The sequence below is a fragment of the Pongo abelii genome, chromosome 1 (assembly GCF_028885655.2).
Source record: "Pongo abelii isolate AG06213 chromosome 1, NHGRI_mPonAbe1-v2.0_pri, whole genome shotgun sequence".
Classification (NCBI taxonomy): domain Eukaryota; kingdom Metazoa; phylum Chordata; class Mammalia; order Primates; family Hominidae; genus Pongo; species Pongo abelii.
This window is the reverse complement of record NC_071985.2, coordinates 162,559,805-162,576,474: the sequence shown is the minus strand read 5'-3', so window position 1 is coordinate 162,576,474 and position 16,670 is coordinate 162,559,805. Positions and strand designations below refer to the sequence as shown.

At 38.4% G+C, this 16,670-nt stretch overlaps 1 pseudogene; it reads left to right on the top strand.

Annotated features, from left to right (window-relative positions):
- Nucleotides 1-10,264: 10,264 nt before the first annotated feature.
- Nucleotides 10,265-11,253, top strand: LOC100449212 (cysteine and histidine-rich domain-containing protein 1-like; annotated as a pseudogene).
- Nucleotides 11,254-16,670: the final 5,417 nt, after the last annotated feature.

Genomic DNA, 16,670 nt, shown 5'->3' with positions numbered 1-16,670 from the left:
CTCTTTTATGAATGAGTCCAATCCTACAGGTGGAGAAGAGAGTAAGAGAGAAAAGAAATGGCAGTTCTCACCCTCTTTCTATTTTTAAGGAGTGATTTTTGAATGACACATTAGGGGCTGGAGTGCACCCTGGTTGGGTGATCATTCGGTGATTTCTTCCTAGGAATCTGGAGGATGTTGAGAGGAGTTTATTAAAGGGTTGCATATTAACTCATTAACAAATGGCATGTGGAAATGAGCTTTCCCTAATACTTTGAAGACCAGAAATGAAGAAAAATCTGTTACCCAAAATTAATTGCTTTTGCATCCACAATGTAAATATGATTAGTCTAAACACTGAAAGGTAATTAACCTGATAAAACTCTTGGTATATCATATAAGTTAACAAGAGAAATTATTTAGTTTAGGAAACAGTAAAGATTTATTTCTAATTCAAGCACAGACATTATCTTTTTGATACCAAAATTCAGAAATATTTTGAGACTCTAGTATTGGATTCTTGAAGATTATGTTTGCATGGCAAAAATGGAAAGATTTTGGGAGTAGAACAGAACATTTTAGCAATATCTGAAAATAGAGATAAGTATTAAAAAGTCCCTTGTTGGCTGATTTTTCTCTTCTCACCCCTATATCTTCTCTTTCTGGGAAGATCATGCTGAATGATTTTTAACAGTTTCAATTAGATTCTTGAAAATACACAGCTTACCTAAATGCATTAAAGTTCTTATTGACTCAGCACTATTGCTGAGACAATGTATAGTTTTGTGTCCCAGGGGTTCTGGAAATAAAAGTAAGTTTTCTGTACAGATTTTCTGTTAATACAAGAAGAAATCTAGTAAGTGGTCTGTCTAAAAATAAAATTTAAGATGATTCACAATACTGGAAATCACAGAGCAATAGAGGCCTACTGATTTACGAGGGAATTTATGATTTCCTTGATCAATTAATCTTTCTGCACAAAGAAAATAGGTTCACAATTTACTTCTGACTTAAAATTCAATGCACAATCATTGTAAAAATTTTAAATGACACAAAAAACTAAAACTAAAAATGATCCAGTCACCAGATACCACCACTGTTAAAACTTTGGTGTATGTGTGATTGGAATGTCCATTTTGCCCCTTTCCTTTCCCTTTTCTTCTTGCCTAGGACACAGGTTTGATGTCACGAGGTCACGCTATCAGCAGGCATCTAGATCCTGAGGTGACAGGCATGAGGACAAACGCCAGCACGGTACTGACAGTGGAGTGGAAAGACAATCAATCTGGGTCTTGGAGCATGTCATTAAGCCATTGTCAGTCCTGAACTGCCTATCTCCAGACTTCTTGTTGAGGAGCCATATAAACCCTTATTTATTTAAGCAACTGCTAGCTGAAGTTTCTCCTACTAGCAAATGAAGGCATTCTTAACTCTCTTGGTCAGTTTGCACTGCTATAACAAATGACCATAAAATGAGTGACTTAAGCAAGGAACATTTATTCTACACAGTTCAACATCAAGATGCTGGCAGATATGGTGTCTGGTGAGGGTCCTCTTCCTGTTGCATCCTCATGTGGCAGAGGGCAGAGAGAGAGGATGCTTTCTTGTTTCTCTTCTTATAAGGGCACTGATATCAAATCTCATGTTAATATTTCCCAGAGATTAGTTAATTGTTCCTGATTTATTGAGTAATCCATTCTCTCCCCCAATCCCATCATAAGGTCTCCACCCTCCTGACCTTATTACTTTCCAAAGACCCCATCTCCAAATACCTTCACTTTGAGGATTAGGGTTTCAACATATAAAATTTGGGAGGGGACAAACATTCAGTCAATAGCGCTAACAGGTATCAAATCTCATGTTAATATTTTCCAAAAGATGAGTTACTGTTCCCAATTTACTGAGTAATCCATTCTCTCCTCCTATTTTTTTTTTTTTTTTTTGGAGACAGAGTTTCCTCTGTCACCCAGGCTGGAGTGCAGTTGTGTGAACTCAGATCACTGCAACCTCTACCTCCCGGGTTCAAGCGATTCTCCTGCCTCAGCCTCCTGAGTAGCTGGGATTATAAGCGTGTGCCACCACACCTGGCTAATTTTTGTATTTTTGGTAGAGACAGGGTTTTGCCTTGTTGGCCAGGCAGGCCTTGAACTCCTGACCTCAGGTGATCTGCCCACCTAGGCCTCCCAAAGCACTGGGATTACAGGCGAGAGCAGCTGCCCCCAGCCTCTACCCCTAATCTTAAAGGCATCTTTATTATAAACTAATTTCTGTATGCTCACATACCTGTTCAGGATGTTTTCTCTTCATCTGTCTGTTTAGTTCTATAGCACGGCTGAGCTGTTTTATTTGTGGACACTGACACTTCTTCGCTTCTCCCTCTCTGACCTCTTGGTTTGGTTAGTATGTACTTTGATTTCTACTTCTGTAGCAAAATTACTGTTTTTTCGCTTTATGCAGCATTTCTTTCAAGAATCACAACTGTGCAGACTGTTTTGTAGCTACAATTACTACAGTCATTTGGTTTTCACTCTGTGTTAGAACAGGTTTGATACTTATCACTTGTCCCCCTCTATGACTGACCTTTTTGCATTACATTTTGGATGACATTTTTGCATTTTAGAGACATTCATCTGTAAAAAAGTTGCCCAGGCTGATCTCAAACGCCTGTCCTCAACCCATGCTTCTGCCTTAGCCTGCAGAGTCTCTGGGATTACAGGCATGAGTGACCAAGTTTGGCTTTGTTTATGATTTTAATCATGGCCTTATTCTTCCAGAAATCAGATTCAAAATTTTGGGCTTTAATATTCTTTTTCTCCTACATCTAATCCTTTAGAAATCCCTGAATTTATCTCTGTAATGTTTCTCATAGATAGATGATCACTTCACTTTCCTCTGCCGTTATCCTATTTCTGACTTTCACCAGACATCTTTATTACATTCTTTTTTTTTTAGACGGAGTCTCGCTCTGTCGCCCAGGCTGGAGTGCAGTGGCGCGATCTAGGCTCACTGCAAGCTCCGCCTCCCGGGTTCACGCCATTCTCCTGCCTCAGCCTCCCGAGTAACTGGGACTACAGACGCCCGCCACCATGCCTGGCTAATTTTTTTGTATTTTTAGTAGAGATGGGGTTTCACTGTGTTAGACAGGATGGTCTCGATCTCCTGACCTCGTGATCCGCCCGCCTCGGCCTCCCAAAGTGCTGGGATTACAGGCGTGAGCCACCGCGCCCAGCACATTATATTCTTAATTGGGTTTATCATCTACCCTTCTCTTGATTCTCTCCATTATTGTTGGACACAATTTTCTAAGGAGAGGCACGTCTCGTTTGCATACAACCCTTGAGCTGAATATTTATTCTTTTTCACCCTTCAGGTCTACTCCCTACCCTTCTCTGCCCTGATCTGTCCCCTGGGAGGAGAACCTAGATAAACTGCATCCTTCCTTGGCTTCATTGCCTTCTGGCTTCCAGTTGCGTTCAGCCAATAGTGAGCTCTAGCAGGGCACTGGTGGGAGCAAGCCAGGAATTAAGCTGAGTATTTATTCCTCTGGCTGTCTGCTTGCTTGGCCATAGGTTAGCTGTGCTCCTCCACAGAAGGCCTTCCCTCATGTGCGGGGCCACTTTCTTACAGTTCTAGATTTTCTCTGCGGCTTCCAGTAATGTTTCCTTCCTCTTTCCTGCTTCTCCTTCCTGCTTCAGTGATGGTAACTCTTCCTGCTGTTGCTGGCAGAATGTTTTCGTTGTCTCTTGTTGGTGTCACTTACTCTGTCCACACCTTTGTGGACATATTAAATGCCACTCATCGATCCCATCTGAATGTACTACTTTCTTCAAACCCCGACTGGAAGAAACCTTAAATGTCTTTTAATTACCCAATAAGTATAGACTCCCAAGCTCAAGTTGAACACCAAGTTTCAAGCTACTCATTTATTTCATCCTTACATTGACTGTTTGCTCCAGTGAGATTGGGTTAATTGCAATCCCCCGAATAGACATAAAAGAGTATGTTGTGTTCTCTTTGCTTGGAATTCCCTATTTCTCTAATGTCATTTGTCAAAGTCTTGTTATTGTTTTTCATGTTTATCTCAAGTGTCTCCTCTTTTATGACACTTTTGTTAAGCTCCCAGTTGAATATGATGTCTCTCGTTATTTTTACTTTTATTCTTTTTTGAGACAGGGTCTTGCTCTGTTGCCCAGGCTGGAGTGCAGTGGCGTAATCTTGGCTCAAGGCAACCTCCACCTCCTGAGTTCAAGCAATTCTCTTGCTGCAGCCTCCCAAGTAGCTGGGACTACAGGTGCCTGCCACCACACCTGGATGATTTTTGTGTTTTTAGTAGGGACAGAGTTTCACCATGTTGGCCAGGTTGGTCTCAAACTCCTGACCTCAAGTGATCTGCCCACCTTGGCCTACCAAAGTGCTGAAATTACAGGCATGAGCCACCATGCCCAGCAGATGTCTGTCTTTAAAATTTGTCTTTCAGTTAACAATTGTATATTTCCTTGTCTTCTGATGTTTATACCTTTCCTTATAACTATTAATGTACTTGTCTTTTCTATTTTGTAAGCTCTTTGGGGGCAGGGGCTATTACATCCCTGTATTGTTTTCTGCATGATCAATGTTCAATAAATATGTGACAGATCTGGACAAATCACAGTGGCTATATTTAAAGATTCAGATTATTTGTGGGTAGGGCCAATGGTTCAAATCAGGCAGAATATTTTAAAATTTCAAGTATTCTATTATACCTGAACAGGGCAAAATGAAATTTTGATTGACATAAAAGTAGATGACAAAGAAAAGTCAGGAATATCTTTTTCGTTATTCATTTACTTAGAAATATTTATTGGTCAATCACAGTGGCTCATGCCTGTAATCTCAGCGATTTAGGAGGCCAAAGCAAGAGGACTGCTTGAGGTCAGGAGTTTGTCACCAGCCTGGGCAATAAAGCCAGATCTCTAGCTCTACAAAAAATTTAAAAATTTTGCTGAGTAAAGTGACACACACCTGTAGTTCCAGCTACTAGGGAGGCTGAGGTGGGAAGATTGCTTGAGCCCAGGACTTCTGGGCTATGGCGAGCTGTGACTGTGCCACTGCTCTCCAGACAGGGTGAGAGAGTGAGACTTGGTCTATATGAAAAATAATAATAATACTAAAAATAGTTTACTGAATGTCTACTGTCTATCAGGTGCTTTCCTAAGCACTACAAAGTGCTTCCATTGATGCCCAGAAATATGGTGTTAATTCTTTAAAAAAATTAGCAGAATATTATAGAAAATTAGAATTTATGGTTAGTTATTCAATTGGTAATTTAATAATTTGATATCTTTGGGTGATTTCTAAATAAGCCTGACTTAATTCCAACAGTTACCAGGAAGTTAACAAAAATATAATAATTTACTTACTATACATACTGTGACACCAATTGCAGCATAGCTAAGAATTTTCCTATGTTCCCAGAAATACATTATAATTTATAAGAGGACTATCTAGATTAAGTTCTGTTTTTGAGACTTAGCAGAGACAGAGGAGCCAACTGCTAGATAAAAATAATGCCACAGGGAACACACACGATGGCATTTTAATTTATTGCTATCATTCTTACATAATAAATTTTGGATTCTTTTGTTTATCTGCTTGATACGCAAAAACTTATTCTTGGGAGATTGAGGATATTTTCTACTAAATAAGAGGACAAAAATGGCAAATTGAAACTATCTACTTAGATATTTTTTCTTCCATTATACCATCCTCCCAAAGTATTTCTTTGTTAGTGTTTTCACTCTGTGATGATCCTCTTCCCCCACCACTTTTTTTTTTTTTAAAGTAAACTATACTCTTGTGCTCTTGAAGAAAGAAAAGAGTAGACCAAACAGAACTGTTGCAAGATAAAGATCCTTATTTGGTCATAAAAATACCAAAATGATGAAATATGTATTAATTAAATATTAAAAAAAAACACAATTATGCTTCTCAGGTTCTTATGCTCAGGAACTTTAATGAGTTAAATTTCAAGTGTGGGGAATTAGGTGACTAAAATAGCATGGAGACTCAGGAACAGCATGAAAGTGAAATTTATTGTTCATTTTTGCTCATTTAGAGTTACAACCTTCTTCTGAGTTCCTGGTCCTTGAAGAGCTGTTTTAGGCTGATCTGAGTCTCATGTGTCATATGTATTTCAGCACTGCTTTTTAACCAATAAAAATTAAAGACTCACTTCAGAGGAAGTTAATTTTATGATATTCTGTGGTTGATTGTCTTTAGTGTTAGTTTCATAGAATGATACATTTTATTACTTTTTAAAAATAAAGTAGAAATAACCAAGGAATACAAAAATCTAAAAGGATGCAAAGCAGTGAATATTTCATATGAATCTCCCTAATTCTTAATGTTTCTACTAGGACTTCAAAAATCAGAACACAAAATACATTGCTCTGCACTTGAGGAAACCTAGATCCCAAAGGTGAGATTGCATTTTCCATCTCCTAAAACAAGATGTAACAACAAAAAATGCAAGAACTAGGTGGAGAATCTTCCTAAATGCTTTTTCTCTGAAAATAATAAAGTTTAGTATTTGGTTTTGTTTCCTTTGATCTCCCCCTGAAGGATGTTGCTGAGGCATGTATGTTGAGTTTGACTGACCTGAAGAGTCTTTGGGAGTGAAGGGAATAGTTGACTCTGGTAGACAAAGAAGAAAGTTGATATTAGGTTTAAACATCGGATGCCTCAAACATTATTTAGCTCTAAACCTGGCAGCTTGTCGTTTCTCCTAGTTAGGTAACAGTACCAATGTCTGCTTGTTTCTGCTGAAATCTTTTTTCATGGGGATTTCTTCTGTGTTTGTGTTAGAAATTTGCATTGTGTTTAACCTGAGAAGTAATTCCTATAGGAGGTTTAAGATATATTTGATGAATAAACTTTAAGGCAGTAGAGTTTTCTATGCTAGTTAAATTGAAATGTTTCAGTTGTGTTTTTAGCTTATTTCTTTCTCTAACAAAATTTGACCATCTAATTTTTCCCATTGTTTGGACATCAAATACCCATAATGAGATATGGCAGGTGTATAAGAAGAGGGAGCTTAGTTTATTATAAAGTGAGACTTTTTTCTTTTCACACATTTCTAGCAAGAAGCAACTTGGCCTGCTAAACGCATACAGCAGGAGAAACAAGGACTTCTCTGCTGGGCTTGAGAACATTACAATGGATATGTCAGGACTGTAGGCCTGGTGATTCAGTCCTTACTGCAGCAAATTTTATTGACAGTGTGATCCTCATGCCTTGGCTTCCCAAAGTGCTGGGATTACAGGTGTCAGCCATTGGGCCCTGCCAAGATTTGTTAATTTTTTGATTTCTCAACTAGTGTTGGCAAGCTTGGAGTGGAAAGTATAAACTTTCAATTTTGTATTATAAAGTCTTGTTTTCATCAGTAGCACTCTCATGTCTCGGTTTCACTATTTACTTTATCTCAGAAGCCCTAGATTGGGGCAGCTTGTTTCTTGACTGATATGCATGATGTCAAAGGATATGTCACCAGTCTGTCAGCAGAGCTCTAGCAGCTACCTTGACACTGTGACCATGTTTGTAAAGAATGCTCCAGCCTTGCCTGCTCATACACGTTAGTAACATGATACAGTCTTTTCCATCTGTACAGAAGAGCTAGAATATCCCACCAAAGTTGTGAAACATGAATCCAGCAAAAACAAACAAAAAATAAGACAAAACACAAACCATAAACCTTGTGTGGGTCTGGAAAAGGGAGAGGGGTTGGTGAGGTAGAGATAGAGCTGAACATGTGTGAAAGTCTCTGAGGAGGAGCTCTGTGTGCTCTCTGAATGAGGGGGATAGAATCCCAGGAAGTATGAGCATCTGTCCTGTAATCAATTTCTGCCTGAAACCACACAAGGAGGTGTTTCATAATAACATGAGGATCCTATGCCGCTAAGAAAGAAGGACCATAAAATACAGCGTCAAAGGGAAAATGGTCTGTTGGAATTTTGATTGCCCTGAGGGGTGGCATGGAAGAGCTGCCAGTTTTTCCTATGTCCTTGAGAAGGGCACAGCTTTTAGGAGAGAGAGACAGAGAGTCCTAGTGGACCTGCGAAAGTCTCATATTCTTTTTTTTTTTTTTTTTTTTTTTTTTTTTTTTTTATTTTATTTTTTTTTATTTTTTATTTTTTATTTTTTTTTTTCTTTTATTGTAATTATTATTATTATTATTATTATTATACTTTAGGTTTTATGGTACATGTGCCCAATGTGCAGTAAGTTACATATGTATACGTGTGCCATGCTGGTGCACTGCACCCACCAACTCGTCATCTAGCATTAGGTATATCTCCCAATGTTATCCCTCCCCCCTCCCCCCAACCCACAACAGTCCCTGAAGTGTGATGTTCCCCTTCCTGTGTCCATGTGTTCTCATTGTTCAATTCCCACCTATGAGTGAGAATATGCGGTGTTTGGTTTTTTGTTCTTGCGATAGTTTACTGAGAATGATGATTTCCAATTTCATCCATGTCCCTACAAAGGACATGAACTCATCATTTCTTAGAAAGTCTCATATTCTTGATGAGAGACACATAGAGGAAAAAGGTGTGGACCGTTAAGACCAGAGACGTGTGGAAAGGGAAGGAACTCAGTGAATGCTTGTGTGGACCGTCTTCTGAGCACTGAGTGTGATCATAATCTCACTAGATGGCAGCAGAGTGTAGGGCCCAGGATATGAAGGGACGATCAGCTATCTCCCCTTTACCCCCAAACCCACATTTCCCACCACTGCTCCTTGCCGTGACCCTTCTTCAGGAACTTCTATGCCATCTCTGGGAGAAAGGCAGAACGTGACAAACTAAATTGTTGTGTTTAACCTGGAATGAATGAGTTTACTCTTAAAGCAGTACAATTTTCTTTTCTGCTTTTGAATGTATCCTGTGGCACCACCAACTCTTAGAATTGTGTAACGTCTAATTCCTTAATAAATTCCCCATTTTATATCACTCATGGAGGTTCTGATTCTCTAATTGAACCCTGATGGTTCTAGGAGTTGAGGTTTGTAATGGTTCCACGAGAACAAAATCTTAAGGATGGTTATTGTGAATTGGTTCTGGATTATCTGGAATTGGTTCTTGGATGAGATTAAATTTATAGGCAGTAATAACTGTGTTTGCATTGGTAAGGAGGACACTTGCTTATAGCATGCAACGGCAAAGCAGTTACTTATCATCTGCAGACACTTGTAATCCAATGCCAATATAAGGCAAAACTTTCATTTTGAGCAGTCATAGACAGCTTCAGGTCCTTTCTCTTTAGGTGGGGAATTTAAAATCCTGAGCTTATAATTTTTTCCCCGAAGTTCTCCAGCTCATCTGGAAGCAGCTAAGTCACTCCTTTATACTCTGTATATTAGGGTGAGCAATGACCCTCGTTTGTCTACAACTGAGGGGGTTCTTCAGATGCTAAAACTGAGTAAGTCCCAGGTAAACGGGGATGAGTTGGTCACCTAACTTACATTCACTAAATTGTTTTATGACAGCATTGACTTGATTAGAGAAATCAGAGCCTTTGAGGACTTGGCAGATGCAAGGACTATGATTCATACCATGTCCCCTCTTAATTTGTATCTTCGGCCTGTTCAGAAGACAGCCAGAGCTTGGAGAATAAAATTGGATCACTGTAAACTTAACCTGTTGGTGACTGCAATTACAGCTACTTTTCCGGAGGAGATTTTGTTATTGCAGAAAACACTTTCTATGGCACTTGGTATGCAATTATTGACCTAGTGAATATTTTTTCTTTATACTTGTTAATAAAGACCATCAAAACCAATTTGCTTTGAGTTAGCACCTTCACTATGCTACGCCAACTACCTATATCCGCTCTCTAGCCTCTTATCATCATTAGGTCAATAAACTGTTTCCGTAAAGGATGAGATAATAGAATTTTAGACTCTGCAGTCCTCATAAACTTTACCTCATTTTCCTCCTCCTCCTTTATGTCCTCCTTCTTTTCCTTCTTCTGAATACTTTAAAAGTGTAAAAATCGGCTGGGCATGGTGGCTCAAGCCTGTAATCCCAGCACTTTGGGAGGCTGAGGCGGGCAGAACACCTGAGGTCAGGAGTTCAAGACCAGCCTGGCCAACATGGTAAAACCTCGTCTCTATTAAAAAAAAAAAAGTGTAGTCCGGAAGCTGGCAGCCTCCTCAGCTGTCAGACTGGTGCTAGTGACACGGGAGTGGCTAATGCATCCTCTTGCCGTTCCTGGTGTTTGGGCCTTGCCTGTGATGGTGGGAAAAGAAATGGCCTTGCTGTGCTACAAGTGGGGCTGTGGTCAGCGCTTCGATCCTGAGACCGATTTCGATGATGCTTGCACATACCACCCATGTGTTCCAGTCTTTCACAATGCATTAAAGGGTTGGTCTTGCTGTAAGAGAAGAACAACGGATTTTTCTGATTTCTTAAGCATTGTAGGCTGTACCAAAGGTAGACATAATAGTGAGAAGCCACCTGAGCCAGTCAAACCTGAAGTCAAGACTACTGAGAAGAAGGAACTATCTGAATTGAAACCCAAATTTCAGGAACACATAATTCAAGCCCCTAAGCCAGTAGAAGCAATAAAAAGGCCAAGCCCAGATGAACCAATGACAAATTTGGAATTAAAAATATCTGCCTCTCTAAAACAAGCTCTTGATAAACTGTCATCAGGGAATGAAGAAGAAAGAAGAAGACAATGATGAAATTAAGATTGGGACCTCATGTAAGAATGGAGGGTGTTCAAAGACATATCGGGGTCTAGAAAGTCTAGAAGAAGTCTGTGTTTATCATTCTGGAGTACCTATTTTCCATGAGGGAATGAAATACCTAAGCTGTTATAGAAGAAAAACTTCTGATTTTAATACATGCTTAGCCCAAGAGGGCTGTACAACAGGGAAATACATGAGGACTAAAAAGGATGCTGGGAAAAAAGTTATTCCATGTAGAAATAACTGGCATCAGACTGGAGGTGAAGTTACCATTTCAACATATGCTAAAGATTCACTTCCAGAACTTAGTCGAGTAGAAGCAAATAGCACATTGTTAAAATGTGCACATCGTATTTGAAGGAGAGAAGGAATTTGATCAAAATGTGAAAATATGGGGTGTGATTAATGTAAAGTGAAGTTATGTAACTACAACTGCAACAAAGATTGAAATCACTATGAGAAAAGCTGAGCCTATGCAGTGGGCAAGCCTTGAACTGCCTGCAGCGAAAAAACAGGAAAAGCAAAAAGATGACCCAACAGATTGAGTGGGAGGTGGGAGGAAGGCTATTATGTATTTCAGAATTCTTAATACTGTGTGAAGTGGTGGCTTGCTGCTGTAATCTTTTGTTTTGTTGTTGTGTTACTGAATCTGGCATTTCAGGGTTAACATTAGGTTCTTAAAAGCCAAAGTCAGTTTGTCTTTTTCTGCCTCTCATCTTTCTTTTGTGTTATGTAAGGTTGATTATTCATTTCTCCTTACTGGTAGGAACCATAGTTGTGTCTTGTAGTTGAAGAGGCTGGAAAATAGCCCATAACCATAATTGCAGTGTTTCTTCGTATTTCTCTGTTAAGTAGATACATATTAAGGAACATGTTTTTTACATCTTTCTATTATTACATAATTAGTAAAGCAAGATGAAATGTCAAATTTTAATCAGTTTTTTTATGGATTTATGTTCTTACAGTACTTGAAAATATTTACGGAAGAGATGAAGCTCTGCAGTTTTTTTCTATGTGGGATGATTACTTTTTTAAGGAGAATTAATCCTGAGATAGTGAGGTAAGTAAAGGGGAATATATGAATTGTTTAACAAATTGGAATTTGTTTACACCTACTTTAATTTTTAAACTATGTCAAAACTTACATTGCTTGCCAAGCAGTATGATATAAGAGTACAGGAAACATAAATAAGAATACAGAGGCATCAATTTGGTTAAAATTCACCATTTCATAAGACTAAGCAATAATCTTAAAAATCTCTTTCCTGAATATTTAAATGTGTTTGTCTGGTGTTATATGACTAAATTGTTCCTGATTTAGAGACTAAACCCTCTTAAAACCTTTAACTAGTTAAATATAAAAAAATTATATGTATCTTGCTTCCCTGATGGAAAACTATATAAAATTGTAGACTTAAAAGGTTTGTGGAAATACATTAGGATATCAGAAAACTAAATATATGGACCTGCTTTATGACTATCTATTACATGTCAAATAAAATAGCTTAATTCTTTTGAAAAAAAAAGTGTAAAAACCATTCTTAGCTCCCAGATTGTACAGGAACAGGTTCTAGGCCAGATTGATTTGACCCATGGGTCATAGTCTGTCAATCCTTCTAGCCCACAAGTCAGTGAAGTAGCTAATATAATGTCCAGTTTACTGACAACTGGGATCTCAGAAGGATCAGCTTGCCTGAGGTTACACAGAGAGCCTGAGGTTACACAAATGTATTATCTTGGATTTAAAATGTTCCTGTAAGGTTCCAAACCATTTACTCTTTCCATTGTGCTAATTCCTACCCAGACTTTCTCTTTCATGCTGACGGCTTTTATTTTATTTTCACGGAGTGATCCTAGGAAACAATACAACTTGTTGACTGATTACTATTAGAGAGAGAATATCTCACCATCGATTTCACTAGAACTGAAATTATTGTATTTGACTGATGTTTTCCACTATTTTGTTAATTAATTGAACAACTATTTATTGAAGATCTATCATCTTAGCACTGTGGTAGGATTTGGAGCTATGACTGTGTATAAGACAGACTTGTTTCCTCCGCTTATAGAGATTACTATCCAGCAGGGAAAATAGATTTTAAGCAAATAATTGAACAATGAAAGGCATTATAGTTGTGATAAATGCTCCAAAGAAGAAGTCAGGTTGCTGTGCATTACTAGTAATATTTCTATCTAATCAGTCAACTTATACATTAAGGGGAGGGTGGATGGGAGAATGCAGTACATGAACTTGAGAAGAGGGGTTGAATTCAGGGAGAAAAAGTTTTAGCATTTGATTTATTGAATTACCTTACCACTATCTATTCCATCCAGAAGCACTCAGCTGTTTTAATTAGAGTCAAGATGCCCAGTGTTGAAAAGGGTAATTTAATATGATGATTGGACATTTTGCTCAGTGATTCTCCAACATTGGTGTAAGAGTTTATTAAAGGGCATGACTTGTTAAATATGCTAGTTTCCATACCTCTTCCCAGAGATTCTGATTAAGGATACGGCCCAGGAAAAAATATGCTTCTGAAGTAGGCAGTCCTTGATCTACACTTTTGATGAATAACTCCTCAAAATAGAAGGCAAAGGTATAATATTGGTCTTTGTTCCTTAGTTCCTCAAGTAGGAATGCAATAGCTATCTCTTAGGACTATATATATTTTTTTAATTTTTGGGACAGGGTCTTGCTTTGTTGCCCACGCTGGAGTGCAGTAGCGTGATCACAGCTCACTGCAATCTTGATCTCCCACCTCAAGTGATCCTCCCACCTCAGCCTTCTGGGTAGCTGGGACTACAGGTGTGCGCCACAATGCCTGGCAAATTTGTTTACTTTTCATAGAGATGGGGGTCTCACTATATTGCCCAGGCTGGTGTTGAACTCCTGGGCTTACGTAATCCTCCTGCCTTGGCCTCTCAAAATGCTGGGATTACAGGTGTGAGCCACCGATCTGGCAGGACTATATTCTTAAGGGAGCCAGGTCCGTCTCAGACCTTGACCAGACCAGAATCTTGGTCTTCATAGTCTTTTTTGTGGGGGCGGGGGATGGAGTCTTGCTCTGTCACCCAGGCTGGAGTGCAGTGGGTGATCTCGGCTCATTGCAACCTCTGCCTCCTGGGTTCAAGTGATTCTCCTGCCTCAGCCTCCCGAGTAGCTGGGACTACACTGGCTAATTTTTTGTATTTTTAGTACAGATGGGGTTTCACCGTGTTAGCCAGGATGGTCTTGATCTCCTGACCTTGTGATCCACCCGCCTCGGCCTCCCAAAGTGCTGAGATTACAGGCGTGAGTCACTGTGCCCAGCTGGTCTTCAGAGTCTTATTTGCCTCTGGCTGTTATACACCATACTCCTCCTCCCCTATTCTGACCTTTTGAGGTATGCTTGGGTTTTCATGTATTTTCTTGTCTTGATTTATGTTGTTTTTCTTCTTTCCAGTTTTGACTTTTGTTGAATGCTAGCTCCACTAGAAATGTTACCAAAGCAACGATAAGACAAAGCTGAATTTATTCTTACCATGGTAAGAAGAGCACTGTATTGATGGTGTCTTAGCATCACAAAGGAAGTGGGCCAAAGTCAGGTTATAGTTATGAGCGATTTAAAGTCTAGGTTAAGCCTGGGCTTTCAACATGGGGACTTGCTTAGAATTCGGTAAGGACATGGTATAACAGTTTAACACTGGTAGATTTTGAGATGAGGGGTTTAGAGAGTCTGGAGATGTAAACTCTTGTTTATGCTTTTTATTGAAGAGTTGCTGTGTCTTTCACGAAATTCCTGGAATTAACAAAAAAGTTATTTTCAACTTTTAACTTTCTGAGCAAGAGTTTCCTGGAAGAGTAGAATTATATCAATGACAACAGTGGAACAATGAAGTCATGTAAATAAATGTAGAGAGTAAGTTGTGTGAGTGAACATGATTTTAGCTCTTTTTTGAACAAAAATGATTTGAATCATTCATATTTTCCATTATTGGTTTCTTTATTGGTTTCATTTTACTGGCATAAATTAAAGCATATTTTCCCCCCAGCAAAGTCTTGGGTTTGTACTATTTCTTAGATTCTTTCATGCTTGAGAATGTTCGTTGCTCTTTCTCTCTCCTTCCTGCCTTCCTTCTCTTTCTTCTTTTTCTTTCTCTTTCTCTTTTTCTCTTTCTTTTTCTTTCTCTCTCTTTCTCTTTTTCTTTTTTCTTTCTCTCTCTTTTTCTCTTTCTTTCTCTTTTTCTTTCTCTTTCTTTCTCTTTCTCTCTCTTTCTTTTCTCTCTCTCTCTTTCTTTCTTTCTTATCTATCTTTCTCTTTCTTTCTTTCGCTCTGTACCTCAGGCTGGAGTGCAGTGGCACGATCTCGGCTCACTGCAACCTCTGTCTCCCGGGTTCCGGTTCAAGCAATTCTCCTGCCTCATCCTCCCGAGTAGATGGGATTACAGGCATGCACCACCATGCCCAGCTAATTTTTGTATTTTTAGTAGAGACGGAGTTTCACCATTTTGGCCAGGATGGTCTCAATCTCTTGACCTCATGATCCGCTCGCCTCAGCCTCCCAAAGTGCTGGGATTACAGTCTTGAGCCACTGCATCTGGCCATTCATTGCTTTTTCTTAATGAGGAAATCATTTTGGTGGAATATGATGTTTTTAGGGGAAATGAAGTCATGTAAATGTAGACAGTAAGTTGTGTGAGTGAAGATGATTTTGGCTCTCACTTTTTTGAATAAAAATGATTTGAATCATACATATTTTCCAGTAATTTCTTTATTGGTTTAATTTTACTGGCATAAATGAAAGCATATTTTTCCCCCAGCAAAATCTTGGGTCTGTTAAATTTCTTGGATGCTTTCATGGTTGAGAATGTTCATTGCTTTTTTTTGAGTTGGAAAACATTTCGGTGGAATATGATGTTTTTAGAGGACACTTTCCTTCCCTCAGAAACAACAAATTACTCCCCATATTTTTTATGCACACTTAGATATAGGAGATAGAAAGAGTTTTTATAATAAGATTACATCCACTACTTCTTAAATTGAAAGTTTTACATTTAAGTTCACATAATTTTAAAGAAAGAAAAAGAAATAGGTAAAACCAAAGTAATTGCTAAATTTAAACGAGTGGTTCTCCACCAAAAGAGATACAAAATTATATCTACAAGATACAAAATCCTTCTAGGGCTAACAATAAAAGACTATGAAAAAAGATTTTGGAGTCATATTTCTGTGATGTGTGTCATTTAAAAACACTATTATTTAGCTATTAAGAAAATGAGAATATTTGTACTATTACATTTATCACCTCTGCCTTTTTTCTCCGGCCAGTCTTTTTTAGGTGAGTTACTGCTTTCATGTTTTTAAGCAAGTGACGTTTTGATTCTGTTCTGGAACCACGAGTCTTGTCATTAGTTGTTTCTCCACAGTTTTTCTAAGAATATTTTCATTTCGATTGGTCTATTGGTTAGGTTTCAATGTCAAGTAGTTTTTTTTTCTGTCCAGAAAAATTCACAGACACTGTGTTCCTGAGGTCTTGCACATGTGAAGATATCTGTTACTTTTATATTTTAAGAACAACTTAGCAGCATATGAACTTGGGTTACATTTTCTCTAGACCTTGTAGACATTGAATTTCTTTCTTTCAGACACTTGCTCTGTTGCCTTCTAGACTTGAATACCATGCAGATGTCTGAGGTCAGCTTGATATGGTTTTTTCTTTGTAGTGGTTTGTTTTCTTCCCTTGGGTTACTGAAGTATTATTTCTTCGTCCTTGAAATTTAATAATTTAATTAGGCTATATTAGTTATTCTATGTTCATTTTCACTTCATGCACTTAATCAGTAGTGTCTGGAAGCTTTTACTACTTTTGTCATCCCCACCCCATTATAGTCATGGAAAAGAAAAAGTATATAGGAAACTCTTCTCAATTTACAAAGCATATTAATATATACTGGAATGATGGATATGTAAAATGTGGCCAGC